General features: G+C 33.2%; 1 long non-coding RNA gene across 2 annotated transcripts in view; it reads left to right on the top strand.

Moving 5' to 3' along the window:
- LOC145296010 (uncharacterized) overlaps positions 1-22,683 on the top strand; it is a 95,346-nt gene extending 72,663 nt beyond the window's left edge. For both annotated transcript variants that reach the window (XR_013869938.1, XR_013869939.1), the window contains 2 exons: positions 6,068-6,176; positions 17,938-22,683. This is a non-coding gene — a long non-coding RNA (uncharacterized LOC145296010). The remainder of the gene's footprint in view (positions 1-6,067; positions 6,177-17,937) is intronic.
- Positions 22,684-22,955: the final 272 nt, after the last annotated feature.

The following is a 22,955-nucleotide window of genomic DNA, read 5'->3' as shown; positions in this document are numbered from 1 at the left end:
TTGTGAAGAATTAATGACTTACGAATTAACGATTGAAACTGATAGTGAAAGTGAAAGTAGGCTGTAATTTTATTTATTTTTTCATTTTATCACTACTTTTTTTTAATTTCTGCATTCAATCTCTTGTTATTTCGATAGGTTGACAGGAGGTAACACGGATGAGGTTAACGAGGATGCTAATTTTGCCATCTGCCAAGGATCCATATTTCATTTGAACTCATCTCTCTCATGCTCCCTTGCTCTCTATATCTGTTGTCCTTTCTTGCTCTCTCTCGCTCACTCTATCTATCTATCTATCTATCTATCTATCTATCTATCTATTTATCTATCTATCTATCTATCTATCTATCTATCTAGATTTCTCTCTCTCTCTCTCTCCCTCTCTCTCTCTCTCCCCTCTTCAGACTTTGGTTTTAATAAATATTTTTGTATCGGTAATTATTTGTTTTGTTTTGTTTTTTTAATTAATACACATTTTCCATATCAGGTTGACATTTAATCTTTCTTGAAAGTTTATTTGCGTAGATACTTTCATAAATTGTTTGATGTCTGAGTAGACATTATTACTTTTCCTTTACAATTTGTATCTATCTATCCATGTATCTATGCATGTATATATCTATCTATTTATTTATAAGTATTTTCTGTTTCAACTCTCTCCATTTCCTGTTTAATATATACACACGCGAGCACACACACACACACACACACACACACACACACACACACATATATATATATATTATTAGTGGTATTATTATTATTATTATTTACTATAATAATTATTAAATTATTAAATTTTATGTATGTATATATATATATATATATATATATATATATATATATATATATATATATATATATATATATAAAGCTGAACGTCTGTGTGTGTCTGGTCACGAATAGACTCCTATATGGTTGACTATTATAGAAAACCGATCACATATAATGATAGAAGATGTATCGAGACACAGGAATAGGTATGTATGACCTGGCATAATGATGATTCATTAAAATTGTGGGGTCTGCTTACGCACCTGGTACACAAAGTATGGAAATAAAAGATTTTAAAATTAAAAAAAGACCGTTTACAAGTGTTTTTGATATAGATGTACATAATAATATTTTCATAAGTATGTTTTAACTTAAATAGGGATGGTATAATAAAATTGTGGGGTCTGCGTTCGCGCCTGGTTCCATAGAATGGAACTAGGCACAAACTTTAATAAAGGCTTTCATATCTATCTGCGTAATATATTTGATAATTATGTTTAAAAAATATGGTATAATAAAATCATTAGGTGTTCGTTCGCACCTGACCTCCATAGAATAGAAATATGTCGCAAAGTTTAACAAGGTTTTTTTCAATATAGATCCATAGAATATCGTGATAAGTGTTTCAGTGTGAACAGGTATCGTATAATAATAAATTATGGTGTTTATCTATTTTATTTTTACTTTCATCATATTTTTATTTAGATTTGATACCTCCAAATTCAAAGCTATCTCTTTACAACCCTTCCTTTTCATAACTTATCATACTTTTATAAGTCAGAGTCCATCTTCTGTAGGCTGTTTTTTAACCCAGTCAACGACGGGTACTTTTGCTAATATATATATATATATATATATATATATATATATATATATACATATATATAAAGTTAGTTTGATTGAAGCATTGCTGTTAAACAAGAAGATAAAAGTAGAAAAGTCAGTAACAATTTAGAATACCAGGAAGTGAAGTAATAGAAACAAACGATCGAAGATGTTGCGATTATAAATATCTGTATCCATATTCCTTTTAACAACATTATTTTGTGTAGTTTTCTTTTCGAAAAAAGGATTTCCACCTCGAAATATTAAAAGTATACACCATCCTCATGACCTCAATTAATTAATCCCTATACAGTAATTAAAATATGTAATGCATTTGGATAATAAATAGACATAAGAAGGTTTATAATATATACAGCCCCTTTGTTCGTTTCTATGTTTTTGTACGTGGTGGCATCACTTCAAGTCCTGAAATTCTACATTTCTCAGCATTTTATACCAATATATATATATATATATATGTATATATATGTATATATATATATATATATATATATATATATATATATATATATATATATATATAGCTTAGAGAGTTAGGAGAAGAGAGTAAATTTAATCCTATAAGAAGAGACTGATCGGGATAATATAAAGTTCAACAAATTTCATTGGAGCTTATATAGGAAATAATACGAGTGGAAAATGAAGTCACAAAAACTATATATTGGTGACTATAGAATGGTTTATTAATTGAATAAAGGTATACAAAAATTTAGTAGGAAGATAGAGGGGATTCATTACATTGGTATAAACAGTTTTCTCTACATCCCAACAAAATGGTTGTATACCTCTATTTAATAACTGAACCATTCTATAATAGCCAATATATACTTTTGTGTGACTTCATTTTCCACTCTTATTGTTATATATATATATATATATATATATATATATATATATATATATATATATATATATATATATATATATATATCCTGACATTTCCCCAAAATCTCTGACCTTGATGGCGGAAGAAAAAACTTGCTGCTGTTGTTTCAAATCATCTGAAACAAACTTGATTCTAAATATTTCTCATACGTTAGATCTCTCCTCCATTGAAAATATGGTACGATTATGAATATCTCCAGTATCAATTAATCTTTATACACTATGAACCTTACTTTATGTGAAAACCAAAGAGAGGAGATATAACATATCAGAAATATTTGGAATTGCTGTTATTTCAGATCATTTGAAACAAAACAACAAGTTTAATCTCCCATCCATGAAGGCCAAAGGTTTTGGGGAAATATCAGATATTTTGTAATTCATATGCAAAATTGGGGAAACAAATACCTATGAGTAAAACATTTCATGGCTGTAAAAATTAGGCTTGTGATAATGGATGGTCCCCTTAATGTGCGACATTAATAGAAAATGTTACATAGCTTACTAAATTATTAAGGTCATTATCTTTCTCAGGAGCATTCGAAATTTGGAACTTATAATACTGCCAAAAAGAATTGGTCAATCTATATATCTATAAAAGTGAACGTGCCTGTCTGTGTGTCTGTCTATGTGTTTACATTTCCCTACGCAATAACTCTGTCAATTTTCAGTCTACAGACTCGAAATTTGATATACAGGGTTCTGAGATTTGGGAAAATCTTTGTAATCCGTTTTCGGCCAGAAATTTGGCTGTTAAGGGGATCAAAGTTCAACGATTTGACCTTTGAGAACTCTACCAAACTCCTTCAACAGTTTTGACTATAAACAATTGAAATATTAGATATAGGTTCCTTGGACATGGAGCTAACTTACTAACTTCATTTGAGCCCAAAACAATAAATGTTAAGGGGTCATAATAGGATTCGAAGTTAAAAAAGATTTGACCTCTGCGGTTTCTACCAAATTACACAGACAATTTCTGTCCTAAACATTTGAAATTTTACATAAAGAGAAATCAGAGATAGGGCAAGCTTTTTAATCGGGTTGGGTCGAAAATTTGAGCTAGCAATATATAAATGTGTGTATGTATGTATGTATTTTTGCATGTTTGGCTAAATCTTTCGACAGAGGAGACGGATTTTCACAAGATCAGTATCGTTTTGAAGCTTGACCTTTTAGACGACAAATACCCTCACCCTCAACTGGGAAATTTACTACAGGGAGGGGTCAATTTGTCACCGATATTTTCGAAAGTCATCCCCTCTTTGCGATTCTCTAGCCTTAATTTAAACCTACGTCACTTCTGGTTTTGCGGTGGTCGTAAGAGCAAATACGTCAGGTTTTTTGCCTTTCTTTTCCTCCTTCGGGGTACTGGTTCGAGCCTGCCTTCCTACTACCACTTTTTTTTCTTCAACACACACCTCCAAATACCCGGGCCACGCCGGGCTGAAATGCTAGTTTATATATGGTGGTAGTCAAATTAAATTATTTAACTTCTCATCTCTTTGGTTCTATGGGACGAAACTACATGAACATGTTCAGGCTTTTGAAACTTATAATACTATTCTCTGGTTAAAAATTTATGACAATTAGTAAAAACGAAACTATATTTTCAAGCAAACAAAATATGTCTAAATTTACCTGCATTTGTATATATAGTGTCATGCAGGCTAGCTTCAGTTTTTCTGCTTCTATTGTCTCCCTTGTGCTATACGACTGCTGCTATGCGGGCAGTGAATTAACAATGTTTTGACATTGTCCAAATTACCTAAACTCAATTTGTTTACACAAAGAGCATCGCTTCATACACATAAATTGTCTATCACTTCCCAATTGCTCAACCTGAGAGTTCCTATCTCTTTCTCTCAATCCTTAATAATATGTTTTAATCAAGTATATCGATAAATACATTGTATAAGACTAATCTAATATTCTAGATTTATAATTATTTAGGTTAACTGTTAGAATTTGTAGTTCGAAATGGAAAATATTAATTTTGCCAGTGGCTAAACATTAATTATCAAATTAAGTTATGCTTTCATAGAACTCACGAACTAAAAATGAACTCATTAATATTCACACGATAATATTCATATGATAACTTCAATTTTAAAATCTATTTTCTGAGTTTGTTTATTTTGACTGCCACGAAATTGGGCGACAATTATGATGAGCTTAGTTTCGTACTTGCTCGATTAAGAAGCATTTGGAGTGACAATTATGATGAGCTTAGTTTCGTACTTGCTCGATTAAGAAGCAGTTTGAGTGACAATTATGATGAGCTTTGTTTCGTACTTGCTCGATTAAGAAGCATTTTGAGTGACAATTATAATGAGCTTAGTTTCGTACTTGCTCGATTAAGAAGCATTTTGAGCGACAATTATGATGAGCTTAGTTTCGTACTTGCTCGATTAAGAAGCATTTTGAGCGACAATTATGATGAGCTTAGTTTCGTACTTGCTCGATTAAGAAGCATTTTGAGTGACAATTATGATGAGCTTAGTTTCGTACTTGCTCGATTAAGAAGCATTTTGCGTGACAATTATAATGAGCCTAGTTTCGTACTTGCTCGATTAAGAAGCATTTTGAGCGACAATTATGATGAGCTTAGTTTCGTACTTGCTCGATTAAGAAGCATTTTGAGTGACAATTATGATGAGCTTAGTTTCGTACTTGCTCGATTAAGAAGCATTTTGAGTGACAATTATAATGAGCTTAGTTTCGTACTTGCTCGATTAAGAAGCATTTTGAGCGACAATTATGATGAGCTTAGTTTCGTACTTGCTCGATTAAGAAGCATTTTGAGCGACAATTATGATGAGCTTAGTTTCGTACTTGCTCGATTAAGAAGCATTTTGAGTGACAATTATGATGAGCTTAGTTTCGTACTTGCTCGATTAAGAAGCATTTTGCGTGACAATTATGATGAGCCTAGTTTCGTACTTGGTCGATTAAGAAGCATTTTGTGTGACAATTATGATGAGCTTAGTTTCGTACTTGCTCGATTAAGAAGCATTTTGAGTGACAATTATGATTAGCTTAGTTTCGTACTTGCTCGATTAAGAAGCATTTTGAGTGACAATTATGATGAGCTTAGTTTCGTACTTGCTCGATTAAGAAGCATTTTGAGTGACAATTATGATGATCTTGGTTTCGTACTTGCTCGATTAAGAAGCAGTTTGAGCGACAATTATGATGAGCTTAGTTTCGTACTTGCTCGATTATGAAGCATTTTGAGTGACAATTCTGATGAGGTTTGTATCTTCCTTGCTCGATTAAGAAGCATTTTGAGCGAGAATTATGATGATCTTGGTTTCGTACTTGCTCGATTAAGAAGAATTTTGTGGAGAAAAGTTAGATTACATTTAGACATTTTACTAATAATATTTTTTATGAATTTTTAAAATAATTTTCTGCCTTTAGTTTTACAACTAAAATTCGTTTATAAGTACAGAGTATCAAGGATGGCTCTTTAACCTTACGTTAGTCCCATGGTGTGTTTGTCTCCCCAATTTTCCTTAAGTGCTAATAATTCCAACTTATTTCTTTTCCTTCGTCCTAGTACTCTCCTGACTCAGTGAGAGTATAACACACATGGTATGGCGCAATTTTCCTTGGAGGTATGCGTCGCTTTTTCCTTCAGAGGTGTCCAGCAATTCCAGCTTACTAACGTAAGTATGATTTTATGATTTATGTATTTTTGCATTATTTTTCGTAAGAATAAAAATTTATAGATATAAGCGTATTTTATGTATCACTAGCAGTTCAGTCCAGCTTTGCTCGGGTCCTACGTACTGTACATAACTTTATGTTTAAATGTATATATATATATATGTATATATATATGTATATATATATATATATATATATATTTAAAGGGTTGACTAATGTCCAGGTAACCTGCATCAAAAATTTGAAGTGTTTAGACCCAACATTGTCAGAGGAGTTTGGTAGAGTCTACAAAAGTTAACTCTTTCAACCTTGACGTCGTGGCAACCAAATTTTCGCCCAAAAACTTATTGAAAACTTGCTGCATGTCTGAATACTCTTTATGTAAAATTTCAAATGTTTAGACCCATAATTAGCTTAATAGTTTTTTACAGACCGCAAATGTCAAATCTTTTTAACTTTGATTTCTTGGTAGCCAAATTTCCGGAAGAAGGCACATTAAAAAGCTTACCCTGTCTGAATACACTTCATGTAAAACTCCAAATCATTAGACCAAAAAGTGGCTGAACGGTCATTTTTTAAAACTTTTGACCCCAATTTTTACCGCATAACATTTAATATTTTGGGATCAAATCAATTGAAAAAACGTTTGATCGATGGCCAAGTAATCTACATCTAAGATTTCAAGTGTTTAGAGCCAACATTGGCGTAGGAGTTTGGTATAGTCTTCAAAAATAAAATCGTTGAGATTTGACCCCTTCACAGTGAAATTTCCAGGCGAAAACCAATTAAAAATGTTTTCCCGAATCTCAATATCCCTTATATCGAATCCCAAGTATCTAGACCCAAAATAGACAGAGTAATTTGGTAGGAAAATGTACACACATATTCAGACACACAAACTATGTCACTTTTATAGATATATTAGCAGTTCAGCTCGGATTTGCTCGATCTCTGTGCATTGTTCATAACTTTATGTGCATGTGTATGCGCATATTTAAAAGTTTGACTCATGCTCAGGGAAACTACATCTAAAATTCTAAGTGTTTAGACTCAAAATTGTCAGAGGAGTTTGGTAGAGTCTGGAAAGGTAAAATCTTTAATCTTTAACCTCTTGGAAGCCAAATTTCCACCCTAAAATGGATTAAAAACATTGCTGCATGTCTGAGTACGCTTTATTTAACAGTTCAAATGTATAAACCTAAAATTGGCTGAATAGTTGGTAGAGACTGCAATAGTCAAATTTTTTTAAACTCTGACTCCAATTTTTACCTCTTTATCAATTATTGTTTTGGACTCAAATCAAATTAAAAAGTTTGATCCATTTCCACGTAATCTACAGTGTTCTACTTGTATTTTGTTCTTGTTTTTTTTTGTATTTTGGTCTTGTTTAAAAAAGATACATAACAACACATAAAAGTATGTTATAACGCGTTAAAAACGCGGTTAAATTACAATGGTTATGTGATTTACAAAACGGTAACGTATATTCTTTTAGATATACTGTGGATTATAAAGCACTTATTATCAGTGTATCAAAAAGAATATCTGGGATATTTCAAAACGAGAATATATTTGACAAAAATAAATAGTATTACAGTGATTCCTTCCGGAGAATAGATTAAGTAGAATAATTAATTAGAACACGGTTAAACTTTCATTCTCAACCGCTGCCAATATAGACACCACTATAATAGGCTGCAATAATGGTAAAATAAACAAACTAGTAAATAAAAATAGAATGTATTTCGTAAACTAGATTTGTGGCAAAAATGTAATGGTAGAATACCTAACGAAGGTTATTTGGGGGGGGGCAACTGCTTGATGTCTGAAACAGTGTACAAATGTGAAGTTAAGGTGGATAATTGTAAGCAGGCATGCCAAGAGGGGGCAGAATGTTTTTACTGACAAATTCACGAACCACTTTGCATCATTTAAAATCGAATATGAGACTGAACCAAACACGGACGAAGATAATAATAGAAATGAGGATAGAGCAAAAATGATTCTTAGAAATAAAAAGAAGACAGCTGTATTAGGTGATTGGGTTTTCGAATTATGTAAACATAAAAATGTTTGAATTAAAACGGTCAATAGTAGATAAGGGTAGAAAGTATAGACCAAGTAAACTAAAAAAGATGTAATCTGTGTTTACTTGAAACATAATATATATAAGAAATCTGTGTTTACTTGAAACATATTATATATAAGAAATCTTAAATAAATAAAAAAAATTAGATGTTATACAGTGCTGTCTCAATAAGAATAAATTCCTGCTAAAAAAAGGTCAATATCAATGTTGACCTTTTTACATTACACTTTATATATTACGCTCCTCCTTTATCTTAGAATTCCATAAAAGATTTACAATATCAATATTTTCATTTATTTATTTTGTTCCTGATAAATCCCACGCTAGATGTCGCATCCCCATTATGTTCGATAGCATCTTCTCTAATCTTATGATGAGACATATTAAATTTCGAAATACATTGGAATAAGAGTCCCCTCTCTCCACCAACTAAATGTTTGTATACCTTTATTAAATAAATGAATCATTCTATATTCACCAACATATAGTTTTTGTGACATCAGTTTCCACTTATTGTTTCCTATATAAGCTCCAATGAAATTTATTGAGCGTTATATTATCCCGATAAGTCTCTTCTTTATAGAATTGAATTTACCCTATTCTCCTAACTATCTAAGCTATAAGCCTATCTGTCTGACTATATGTTCAAACTCTATCTCCCCCGGAACTAAAAGTCGCAAAGAAGCGCTAAAGGCCTCAAATGATTGGATTTTTTTTAGGAGCGTTCTTTACTGGGTCTTTAGCCCGTTAAAATAGTTTTTAATTGCTAAAATATGGGTCGCAATAAAAAAAAAAATCTGTATACATTTTGCAAATTTATCTTAATTTATTTTTAATTTTTAATATCAGCTTAAGTACATGTCACGTTGTTACATTGGTAACATCACCGGCTTTGAAGGTTGCAGTTTCGATTCTAGCTGATGGCACCCCGATATTTTTGTTTTACTTTTGAAATTATGATTCTATAATGATATATACAGAATCTGGAAAAATCAAAATATTCTATTTAAGCGTATTTTACGCCCCGTTAGATCCGGCCGCCCTCTTACACGTATATATATATATATATATATATATATATATATATATATATATATATATATATATTAGCAGGTATACTCAAGTAGCTCACGATTGAATGAGGAACAACGAATGTTTCACACTTCCAAAACTTTTACTGTCATTAAAATCAATGAAATCACCGAGTTTTCAATCAAATTAATCGGTTATTTGCCATAGTTAGGGACCTCCCTGCGGTGTACAGATGGGAAACTTCACGTTCTTCTTCGCGGTGACTTAGACCATAACACGCTGTTGTCTATCTTGGACCCTAGAGAGACTACTCTAGATTTTTGAATTAAATTATCTGTAAAACATGCTTTCACTTAAGGTTTAAAACGTAAAATTCAAGTATCATTGTTTAATTGCGTTCTAAACAGAAACGTTAATTTTCATCGCGTCTGTGTTCTTCAAAGAAGCAACTGTTCAGTTTACGATTTTTTTTGGTGGGGGGGGGGGGCATAAATGTTGATTTTAAGTAAAACGTACAAAAGTCAGCTATCATGGTGTAATTCTGCTCTAACAAGAAACATTTATTTCGGACGGGCCGATTGCTCATAAATCAATTTACAGTTGATTTTATATGCTTGCCTTTTCTATGGTGATCATCATAAATGCACTTGTGATGTTAGGCTATATAAAAGTGTAAACCTTGGTCAGAATCAGACTTTATTTTTTAATCGGATTTTATTCGATCATCGATTTTCTATACTTATTGGTGGGATTCCGATAAAATATCTTCGCAAGAACACTCTCTGAGACATTAAGTACCTTCGTGTTAGATTTCGAAAAAAAAATCGGTTCAGCCGTTTTAGAGTCTATAGGGAACGAACGAGACCCTATTCAGCTGTCCTAAACATATTGTACTAATTAGTTGTTTATTTAATTGATTTTTATTTCCGCCACGTTTTTCACTGATTTATGCATCAATTCATAACACTCTCAAAAATTATTTTCAGCTAAATATTTCGGTAATGGAAAAAACATGTCGCTTGTCTATTTATTTATTGTAAATGCAGACATTTTTATATTTTTAACAGTGATTATGTTCTATCTTTTATTATACAAATAACTGTGCTAAATATCTTCAAATCAATAAAATGAATTTTACATTGTGAAATGTAGCTTAATTTAAATTGTATGGTTTTATCTTATGGGACCCCATAATACCATTTTTAGGACAATTAATTTTAGAATAGTTTAAGTCGAAATATTTTACTTTAGTGACATCAGATAAATCCCCAAACCCCATCTTCGATAAATTCATGACTGCATTTTTTATGTACGTACAAGAAGTATCTACGCTTCAATCTACGAACCCCCTCCCCCATCAAATCTTCAAAAGGCATCCAACTCGCTACAACAACTCTTAACAATTCCCCCACTCTCTATCGTTGCCTAAATCTAAACACTAATTCCATGAACAAAGCATCTTTCCTATAATAGCCCATCTTATGTTCCACTGGACTCCGTTTCCGGCCAATTGCAATACGGTAGCATTAAAGTCCAATGTAAAGAAGTTCTTGTTGAGCCGTTCCCTAAAATGATCCAAATTCCACCAAATCTACGCGATTAACAATAACTATACTATCATCTTACATTTTTAACCCTTATCCATGAGTGGGCTTAGGGCCTCTATAAGTGGTTAATCCCTTGTTAAAAAAAGGTACGAATGTGAAATACATTGGCGTTGCATTTTATAACTTTTCAATATGAACACACGCACACCAAAGAACACGAACACATACATCTATAAACCTTAATTCCTTAATGTTGTAATCATACGAACCAGCGCAAATAGTTGTTAAACGAATAGAAATGTGCACAACGCTGTAGGGGGGTCCGTTCGCATCGATTTGGTGGCCCGTTCCCAATTTTAAATGACTTTTTATAATCGAAACCGAATTTTGCAATCGATGCTTGGCAGCCATTTTGGCAGCCATGATCGGAAACCGACTGAGGAGGTAAAAATGTGTTTTGACGCACGGAAAGACGTTGGGTAGGTGCGGGAGAGTAGGAACGGGCCCCCACTGTCGAGCCCGCTAGCTCTGTCTTCTACGTCACTAGTATTCGTATCCTAATCAAGAATATCACATTCATCTCCAGCTTCCCATTATTCCCGTGTCATTATACAACCGTCACCATTACTACCACAAACTCCGCCTTCATTCCCATCGACACCACTAGCACCACAACCTTCAATACAATAGTACTGTTATTCACGCAAGTATCGTTAATATTGAAGCCGCCAGACACATGCCCGCCACAATTAGAAATGTCCCGACCTCGACTTTGCTTAATTCAGTAATAATATCATCGATAGCTTTAAAAATTATCATCACACGCATTGCACCCAGCACCGCTCAGCAAGAGATCATCGGCACCACTCCTGTCATCACGCAGTCATTGGTATTGTATCCCGACCCAGGATTAAACCCCATAATCAATTTTCATCCTCACCCGCCTTTTTTTTTATCGTTATCTAAACACCGGGAACGGCTAAAATCGACAAATGGTTTATGTTGATTAATAAAAATAAAACAAAAATCCCCAGAAGTGACTTTGATAAAAATTGTAAACAAACGGGTCGTTTATGGTTTATAACTACTTATAACTTAGAATTATAAGTGTTCATGTTCCAAGATGGGTCAAAATTACTCGAACAGAACATTTAGGACAACTGTAATATATTTTTACGACGACTAAAATCAATATATAATTGAACCCAGCCTTACGGCTTTAATCCGTATGCCTATTTTGAAAAAAAATCCAGGTCATGTGCCTGATATTAAAAGCTTAAGTTTAGATTCTTAAAGCCAAATTTTAATCCAGAAATTCTGCGTAATTAATGGTTCGTAATAATGTGTCCTATTTACTGAAAATATATTTTAATCTTAAAATGTTGAGTTGTGCCCATATTAGACTATCGTAATACCTTTAAACAATTCAAAGAAATTAAAATTTATTCGATATTTTGAAGTAATACGAGTTTATAAAGTTTAATACTATACAGCAACACATAGTTTCTTTCATCTTTCTTGAAAACAGTTGTCATTGTTAGCTGACATCTAAATAAATAGAACGTATATACCTGTATACTTAGACTTTGTTATTTACATAACATTTAAGTGAAACATTGGAGTCTGATCTGGTGACAGGAGTTGTAAAGTATGAACTAAACGATTTTCAGATCCATCTTTAAAATTTCATTTCTGCTGCAATTTTTTTTTCGATCAATATTTTTGATTCATTTGAAAAAAAACATGCATTATCTCTATTCATTTTGAACAAATTATACTAACATGATCACAGCTTTTCTTCTCTTCTCTTCTCTTCTATCTATCTATCTATCTTCTGTCTATATAATTAAAATTACCTCATTTTCCCCTCCAACTTTGACCTTAATAGGATTAAAAATCATGACATTACATGCAAGTGTAATGCATACATACTGTCGCACATTATCTGAGGTTTGCTATAGACCTATTACCTCTACAGTATCTCGACAATTGTACGTTCCTATATTTTTCCCGGTAAGAGTCCACTGCACAAATACCTTAGATCCAATGGAAGTTGCAACATCTTTTCTCTCTATTAGATTCCTTCTTTCCCCTCTCCCCATTTACACCGCAGCGATGGGTTCACAAGGAACACTACGAGGAAACTCACCGGTTTGGAGTTGTACAAGCTTACTTATGCCGTTTCTGTTTTTAAAATCTTTTTTTCCTGATTTATGCTTTCTGTTTTTTCCATAATAAAATAGAAATTTAAAAAAAAAACGCGAAAACGCGATTACTATTATTGTTTTCTTTTTGCTTTTTGTTTTCGTTAGTGTAAGACACAATCTGCGAGATAAACGGATTTTACTTCCGGTTTTAACGACTCTAACCGTGAAATCTAACTATGACCTTTATTTATTAGTACTTTCAACTCAACATTTATTTGTACACATAGATTACAACGCAACGATATCGTGAATACACTTGCATTACACTTAAATTAAAATTAAAACAAATAAATTCATTTAGAATTGGATAAAAGAAAAATATTCATTTAGAATTTCAGTGTGATGTGACTAATGAAACTAAACCAAAATAAACTTCCCTGCGGAATTGATATTTGACCTATTTCACTTTTTAGTTAATTCATCACGTTTTTTTTTCCTTTGGCGCTTTCGCCTCAATGATTAGAGTGCGAGCTCCCCCATCTCCCTTCAAACTTTTTTTAGGATTTTTCAAACACACCGGACCGTTCGTATTGCATCAGGTTCATTTTTTAATTGTTTTTTTACACGAATTCTTAAAAATAGTTTTAACATTGTTTGTTTTTTACTATTTAAACAGGGTTATGACTTCGCTTTGTTTACATTTTATTACCCCCCCCCAAACACACACGCCTCTAAAAACCAGGGAACGCCGGGTAACGCCGGGTACCCCCCGGTAGTTAGCAAATAAATTGCCTTTAAGTTAAGGAGAATTTTATTTTGATTTTAGTCTACATAAAATGGTTTTAATTGAAGGCTCAAATCAAACATATATTGCTGGATTTTCTACAAAAAATATATGAACCTAATTTTTTAACTCAAAAATTTGAAGAGCTCTAAAGACGAGAATAGTACTCTTAAAACAACCGGCCTTTTGTGCTACATTATTCATTTTTCTACATAGTCACCATGATGCTCAGTGAACTTTTGCCATCGATAACCGATGGCTGCACATCATAAGTTTACGGAGCCCGCTTTGTGATATGAGGATCGTTTCAAATGTAAAACCTCTTATATTTTTTTAATTAAAAAGTTGTAAAAAGACGTAGTTGAGAGTGATACACGTAACACAAACGATCTTTTGTGCTCCAAAATGTATTACAATTATTTAAGTTTGAAGAACCTTGCGGAAGAGCATTCTGGCCTAAATATATGCGTAGGCAGCACTGTTAGCGTTCCCCAGTGGGATGCTTCACGTGTTAGATATAACAGCCCGCGAAGATGTTGCTAGTCGACGATTGTTATGATCGTTATAATATTTGTAAAAGTAGAATGCCAAATAATATTTACAGAGAAAATTATTTGTGTTAAGATGGTTGAAAATTAAAGAATATAGAAGATATACAATAATTTAAAAAAATAGGTTGACTTTTAGAGTCTGGCGTAGTCTTACGTAGGGGTTATTTTAAAGTGCCATGGAATTAGGTAGAATTTGAAAAGAAACGCGTATCATTTGATCAGTCAAGAATCGGGGGTGATAGAAAGCGGATAGCTTTCTATCACTCCCGAATTTTGACAAAACGGCCACGACTCCCAGTTGAGGTGATCAGAACGTATTAGTCTAGGACCAGCGGAAGTTTTTAACAGAGAAACATACTAATAAAAGTTGCTGAAAAGATAACCAGATATTTGTTGATTAATTGGGAGTATTTAATTTTTGCAGCTGTTCCCGTGGATTATTCAAACGAGATCAGGGACAAACCAGATGTGTTTCTCTTGGCCCGATGTTACAACCCTAGAGAACTTTTATTTGGCCCTTTTGTTATATGTTCATTGTAAAATTTGATCTGTTGTCGTGAGTTTTATGCCCCTAGACGTTATACGAGTTAGATGCACATACATAATATACCCCCTTCATGGTATACAGAAAAATCCTACGCATTCGTCCTGGCTCTGTAATATACAGACCCCGACAATAGCAAACAAGCAATTAGCAATAAATTAACCTGTTTTCTAATAAAGGATAAAAAGCCTTAGAGAATGGATCTTTTAGAAATGTACAACATCAGCAAAATTAGACACTCAACAGGGAAAAACATTTGAAGCTAGCTGGCAATCTGGCGTTGCCCGGTCGTACAATACTCTTAAACATGATATTTTAATTAATGCGGATTGCGTATTTATTATCAGAGAATCAATCCTCTGTTGATTATCATATACTAGCATTTCAGCCTGGCATTGCCCGGATGTATGGAGGTTTATATTGAGCAAAAAAAAAAAAAAAGCGGTAAATTTTTAAACTTTATAACCTCTTAACATTTATTGTTTTGGGCTCAAATCAGCGTATGAAGTTAGATCCATGTCCAGGAAATCTATATCTAAAATTTCAAATGTTTACACCCAAAATTGGCGGAGGAGTTTGGTAGAGTTTTTAAAGGTAAAAGCGTTGAACTTTGACCCATAAACAGACACATTTCTGGCCGATACAGGATTACAAAAATGTTCATAAATCTCAGTACCCTGTATATCAAATTTCGAGTCTGTAGACTGATAATTGACAGAGTTATTGCGTAAAAAAATGTACACAGACATACATACAGACACGCACACAGACCCGTTCACTTTTATAGATATATAGATTACTAGGAATAGTTTGCCCGGTGGATTAATTCGCAGAAAAAAAAAGAATTAAATAATAATGATAATGTCGTTCATCAAATTATATCTGTGTTTGTTTACAATATAATCTCAGCGACTATTTGGGCTTGACGACCTTAAATTTAGTCTTTTTTTTCTTATAGATGAAAAAAAATCGCTAAGGAATATTTTACATTACACCGCCCGAATCAACTAAGTTACGTTACCCGGCCAGAGATCGGATAAAAGGTAGACGTCCTTGAGCTGAGCAGGACAAATGCAATAGGCCAACTGATAACAGCCACTGCCTTTACAATGTTCAAGTCTGTCGGACGGCTGATTGAGGACAGATCCGTTACTGGTGCAATTAGCGTAAGAAATGAGACAATTTTCATCGTTCTTAATAAAGATAAACGGTAACAAATGAGAATAATTTCTACGCATGTGCCAAGCGAATATATAACGTTTCCCGAATAACCAGAAACCTGAAAATATAGAGAAAGGTAATCAGTCAGTACAAATCTGTGTTAATAAATGTCATTGTAGTGTAATATGCTGTGGAGTGGCAACTGTACGTCTGTGAGTTTTGATGAATTCCTTGTGAGAAAATTAAGATTTGTTGAGATGTTTGAAAAAGGTTGAATACAGAAGAATCATAAAGAAAGCACAAACCTCTGACTGTTATATATTTTGGCGAGGGAATGTTCTATTAGAAAATGGGCCAAGAGGATCTTTTTGAGCCAAATGAAAAGGATTTTTTAAAAAATTAGACGTGCGCGAACAGAGATATTTAGAAAGTTATATCCTTTTTAAACGATCTCTTAAAGTTGTTCTTTATTGGCGACACAATTGTCTATGTAACTAAACTGTTCCATGTTCTATTTTTTTTATTACAAGATCTCGTGGAAGATACAAACACACTTCACTATCGTAATGAACTTAGTGTGAAAAAAAGCTATAGATAATTTGCATTTGCTATTTGTAATGTAAGAATTTAAAATCATATAATGCAGTCCGGTGTGTTTATTCTTACTAGAGTGACTTAATCGATATTCCACATTTTTTTACTAATCCATCCGTAACTTAAATTTATTCAATATCTTTATATATTTTAAAATATCACGTGTTTATAAAGGGTTCTACCATACAACAACAAACGGCTTCTTTCATTTTTTCTTAAAAACAAGTGACATTGCTAGCTGAAATCTGAATTAACTAAATTACGGCTTTAATCCTTGTGTTTATTTTTAATAAACAATCCAGGTCATATGTCTTAAATTAAAGATTTAAGTTTAGAGTCTTAAAATAAAATTTAAATTCATTAATTCTGCGTAATAATGTATCCTATTTAATGAAAATATTACCTATTTTAATCTCAAAATGTTGAGTCGTGCTCATATTCGACCATCGTAAATACCTCTATACGAAATATTACACCCATTTTTAACTCCAAAATTTGAAGAGCTCCCAAGACGAGAATAGTACTATTAAAACAACCGACTTTTGGTGCTACGCAATCTATTTTTCTACATAGTCACCACGATTCTCAGTGAACTTTTGCCAGCGATAAACGTATAAGTTGTTGTTAATATTTCATTTGAAATAGATGTCTGTCTGAGTAATTACTATTAAAACGTGCCATTATTATATGTACATGAATATAATTTGAATAAATAAAATCAATGTTTTATATTTATGCATTCCTTTTTTTTTTAAATTATAATCAAAATGATTAAAACCAGTATTGATTTCTTTAGTGATACCATATTTAATCGATCCACATCTGTTGTGTCCTACGTTGATACAATGCGTGCGCATACGACATGGATTAACTTGATATTATAAAAACTTACTCTCAGACTATAATGCAATGGATAGTCAGTAAGAAGGAACTGCGATCTGCCGCATCGTAGTCCAAAGATAATTCGGAATCAATACACAGGAATGTTAAATTGCAAATTTAAGTATATAAATTGTTCATTCTCTCATTACAAATAACAAATATATGGTATTTATATCCCTTCATTGACTTCGATCATTGTAATAGTGAGCAAGGTTTGTCACACACCAGCAGTTTTATGGGAGCCTTAAAGACACAGAATGTAGAGGACGGACATAGCAATGATAATGGTAATATATGAGAGACGTTCTAAATGTAATTGCTCTTATTCTATAATTCTAGCAGAAAGGATCAGGGGGGATTTCAAAGTCCATTTTTATTATATCTGAAATTTTGCATTCGGAATCTGTAATTTTCATCTCTCTTTTGCAGATATTGACAGTGTGTGAAACAAAAGAAAGCAACTCCTCTCATAGACTTGCATCAGGTGCAGAGATGCATCATTGAATTCCTGGAAAAAGCGCATTGAGAATAATGATGACTCTGTAGACAAATAAATTCTGGAGCACACAAGGTCGCTTATTTTAATGGTGTCAATCCCATCTTCCTAGCTCTTCAAATTTTGAGTTAAGAAAAAATGGAAGCGTATCCACAGGAAAACCCAGATAATTACCTATGGAGCCTGATGTAAGTCTTGAAACGGTTCCCGAAAATAAAGAAAAATTATGAGTTGAAAATATTGTTTCAAAATAATAATAATGTGTAATATGTAATAGTCGAACTACTATTCTCATCTTGAACGTTATTCTCGAAACGTTTCGGCCAAGATAATCTTCGACCTTAGTCAAATGCTTCTTTGCGAATTTCGAAATCTTAATGTCAAATTCGAGAATCTGTACAGGATTGAGTATCTAATCTCTATTCTTAAACTTTTTTACTCGGTCATGGCTGACGGAATGAAAGGATGTTGCACAATGGGTTAAATAACAGAGTTGATTTAGAAAAGTCATAGAGCTTCCGAAGTACAATATAAAGATTACCGATTTCAACAAGGACACCATTGAAAAGGTTGAAATTAAGATCGGATGAAGAAGAGAACGAAAATCTGAATAATGCCAATATTACATGCTGGAAAATATCTCAATAAACGAACCCTCCATGAATTCAATAAAAATGTTTGTTTCAGAAATTTCTACCCATTTTCCAAAATATATGACATCTATTTTTGAGGCGAATTATACCAACGCTGTAGAGAACACGTATAAAAATAATATAAACCTAGATATTACTATTAGGATATAGATTAAATATTCCTACAATGATATGTATTAAATACGATGGTTTATCTGCGAAAACGCTATTTTAACATATAGGAACGAGAATATCATTTTATACTAAAACTAAACAGAAGATCTTACGAATAAAGTTTGTTATCAAAGCAAGTTTATTGGGCGAAAATAACAAAGTGCGAAAAACATGTAAAAGAGAGTTTGAAGATATGTTCATACACGTCTAAGGCTGTTTAAAATCTACATATGTCAATTTCGCGAACATAACCACGGACAGAATGATGCCTTTCTTTAACTTTAGGCTATCATATAAAAATAATTTTCTAAACTTAACAGTAGGTTCTCTACCGGGAAATGTAGAGGACATCGTATTGTAGACTAAGTCATTACATGAACATATGTAAATCTTCCTTCCGGTGCACCACGGCGAATCCCCGATTAGAGACGACAATCAACCGATTTGATTAAAAATGGACGATTTCATCAATTTCAATGAGAATAAACGCATTTGAAGTGTGGAACATTAGTTTATCCTCGTTTATTCCTGGGTAACGACATGCCCTCCTACTAATAATATTTAAAACGGAACCTAACAGACCAAAAGAGAAAAGACAATATTACACAATATACGTGAAGTGATCTCAAACTATATTAGATTAGACCCATTGTAACGATTTGCCAACGCTGGTTACGCTTACTTAGAAAATCGTTTTTATTGATTCATTTTTAAAATCTCTTATGTTTATGGGATTCTGTATTTTCGAAATATTTCTTTCTCCCTATTCAGCGCTAAAGACCTTTAAAAGTTTTCTGTTAATTAGATTAACAAAGGAACAATTGAATAATAGCGAATCATATGATAGAATTCAAAATATCCACATGATTTCCACTGTAAATAAACGCCAAGCCGGAAAGCAGAATTGTCTCCCTTTATCAATATCTTTATGAAATATGAGGAACGAAATCTTGCTTTCCTGCCTACTGAAAAACTGTTTCTGTGCTACCAGTTTTCAAGAATTCTGGCGAAAGAACTGACACAGTAAATTAGCGCCCTATTAGCCTCCTCACACTTTCCGGGAAAATATTTGAGTCCATAATAAACAAAGCTCTAATCCATCACCTTACAGATGCTAAAGTTCTGACCGACTAACAATATGAATTTAGGAAAAACCATTCCACGGCAGACATCCTAACTGTAATCTCTGAGCATATATACAATTCACTTGACAAAGCCGGAGAATGTGGAGCGATAGCTCTAGATATATCTAAGGTTTTTGACAAGGTATGGCATGATGGTCTTCTCAGGAAAGGCAGATCATATGGTATCATTGGACGCATACTTAACATAATTAAATCCTTCTTAGATAAGAGAAAATATCCAGGTTGCTGTTCGATGGTTGTACATCTAAACAATATGATATAAATGCAGGAGTGTCTCAGGGGTCTATCTTTAGACCTCTATTATTCCTAATATTCATAAATGACCTCCCTGACAAAATTATCTGTGAGATGGGTATATATGCTGATGACACCACGCTCTATAACAAACAGGACAGGAAAAAAATGAACACCTATCTAAAGAAATGGCAGAAACAGTAGAGGACGACCTCCAATCTGTAGTGGAATGGGGACAAAATGGATGGTCACAGATGAAAGATGGGCCAAGACTAAACTTGTTTCCTTCAATAACTAAAATACACCTTCTCTGCCACCAATAGCAATGGCCAAAGACTCATTATCTGAAAGTACATCTTTTAACATCGTCGGCCTAACGTTCACAGAAAACATGAGTTGGAACAATTACATTGAGAGCGTTGCCAGGATCGCTGCGAAAAAGTAGGTTCTCTCTACTATGCTAGAAAGCTACTAACGCCCGAAAGTATTCTGTATCTCTATAAGGCAACCATTCGCCCATGTATGGAATATTGTTGTCATATTTGGGCTGGTGCATCTGCCACTAGTCTCTCACTCCTAGACAAGGTTCAAAAGAGAGTCGCCAACCTAATAGGTCCTGAACTGTCATCTAAGCTTCAGCCTCTGTCTCATCAACGAAATGTAGCATCCCTCTGCCTGTTCTACAAGTATTTTAACGGTGAATGCTCTTACTAACTGCAAGCACTTGTACCCCGTCGACGTAAATACCCCCGACAAACCCGACAAGCAGCAAGATCCCACCCCTTCACAGTAGAGATCCCTAGATATAAGAGAGCCTTCTACTCCAGTAGTTTCTTCCCCAGAAGCGCTAGACTTTGAAATTCCCTTCCGGGTCCCTGCTTCCCCAACTGTACTGACATGCAGAAGTTTAAGTGTAACGTGAACCGACATCTTGCCGCCCAACTCCCCACATAGTACCCCTGTAGCTTATGCCCCTGATAGTAGGCCCCTAAATCAAAGTGGCAATGTGCCTTTTTGGGGGTGAAAATGTAATAAAAAAAACAAAAAAAAACATAGAAAGTAGACTGTCAAAACAGATTAAGCGCAACCCATTTTTGTATCAGTTTAACTTATTATTTTTATTCGGTAAATAAACACTATTTCTATTGAAGTGTAACTAATTTATGGATAAGCAGCCAGTTATATTCAATCCAACCTGGGCGAATAGTTCCACAAGGTGTTTGTTCACATTAAATTTTAATTTATGAATATTGTTACTATCAGGCTGCAGGAAGGTAATTCTAAAGTCTAAAAGTCCGACAAAATCAGATATAAAGGTAGAACATCTTCCGGCATCAGGAGGTCCTTCACAGTGATGGAGTGGCTTTAGGAGTTTAATCCGGTAAGTTGGTGGCATTTGTGTCCAGGTTATACAAGTGCACTAAGTTCATCCAAGCACATTACGTGAAAGTGCTTATAAAACAAGATATATGATTAAACTTTACGATGATTCCACAGAGGGTGGAGCGTGACTGACGGTGAGGAAAATAGGAGGTCATAAATTACTTATTTGCATCTCAAAAAGAAGTGAAAAGTACTTATTGCAGCAGCCGAGATGCGGAAGCAGGATTCAATGAACGGGTGAATGATAGCTTGTAGTTATTAAGAGTGATAGTTATGAGAGGTTTTCTCGTCCCGCAGAGCAAGATTATTTTTTTACAACAGACTTGGCAATGTCTCATCTGTACGTATTCCCTCTGTTCTGCAAATCTATAAAAATAAATCAGTAGGTATATGCGTCTGTGTGTGTAAATATTTAACCGATAAACTCTTAAACTGGTCACATACCACCTAAATTAATGCAAAATAGTAATCATACACCAAGAATGTTTTACAATGAGTATAATATTTGTTTGATTAGGCTAATAACGCGTACATGCCTTTATTGGCAAGTTGAAAAGCAAAATGTTCATTTCAACTTACTAACATATTTTTATTTCTTTCTAGACAATATGTCTTCAATGTCTTCAAGTCGTTTAATATTATTTTTTTTTGCCTATCTCTCGATGGTTACATCAGGAGGGAAAGCGTCTGGGATGCTAGGTATTTTAGTTTGGATTCTAGCTGATGCCTCTCATGTCATTTTTTAAAAATCTTTTGGAAGCACTAGTATATATTAGGTACACTATAATATTTAATAGAGAACTGGTTTTGGAATAACAAATACGAAGTCTGCAAGAATTAAAATTGATTTTAGTGTATTTTATGACACGGCAATGGCACCCCTCTCTGCTAGTTAATTAACAAAGATTGACATTTTACTAAAATTCTTGTTTTAATTATATGTGGTATTTATATCTTAAGTGTTAAAAACTATCAGACCGTCCGCGATCAACAATTGAGAAATTTTCATGTCTCCAAAATAAATATCATAAAAATATCTTGAAAAATACTTTGCAGTGTTGCAATCTTTGTTGTTTATTTCTTTTCAAATAAAAACAAATTAAAAGAAAAATTTAATGTGGTTTTGTCTTTCTTACATTTCTATGATAAATATTTGCTTTTGTTCTTGTTTATTTGTCTTCGTTTAAAGGATAACGTATTTAAAGTGCTACCTTTCTGCCACCCGATTAACACAATTGAGGCATACATACACGTTGCAATAACTGTAACAGTTCTGACCACAAAATAATTGAAGGTAAGTGTGTTAACTCTAGACTACCAATAATATTTTTTAATCATTTCTTTAACATACTATCATTAAAAAAAAGATGTTTCAATTTTGAT

Source organism: Euprymna scolopes, chromosome 16, assembly GCF_053919585.1.
Source record: "Euprymna scolopes isolate OS-2025 chromosome 16, ASM5391958v1, whole genome shotgun sequence".
In the NCBI taxonomy this organism is placed as follows: Eukaryota; Metazoa; Mollusca; class Cephalopoda; order Sepiida; family Sepiolidae; genus Euprymna; species Euprymna scolopes.
This window is presented reverse-complemented; position numbering and strand designations above follow the sequence as displayed.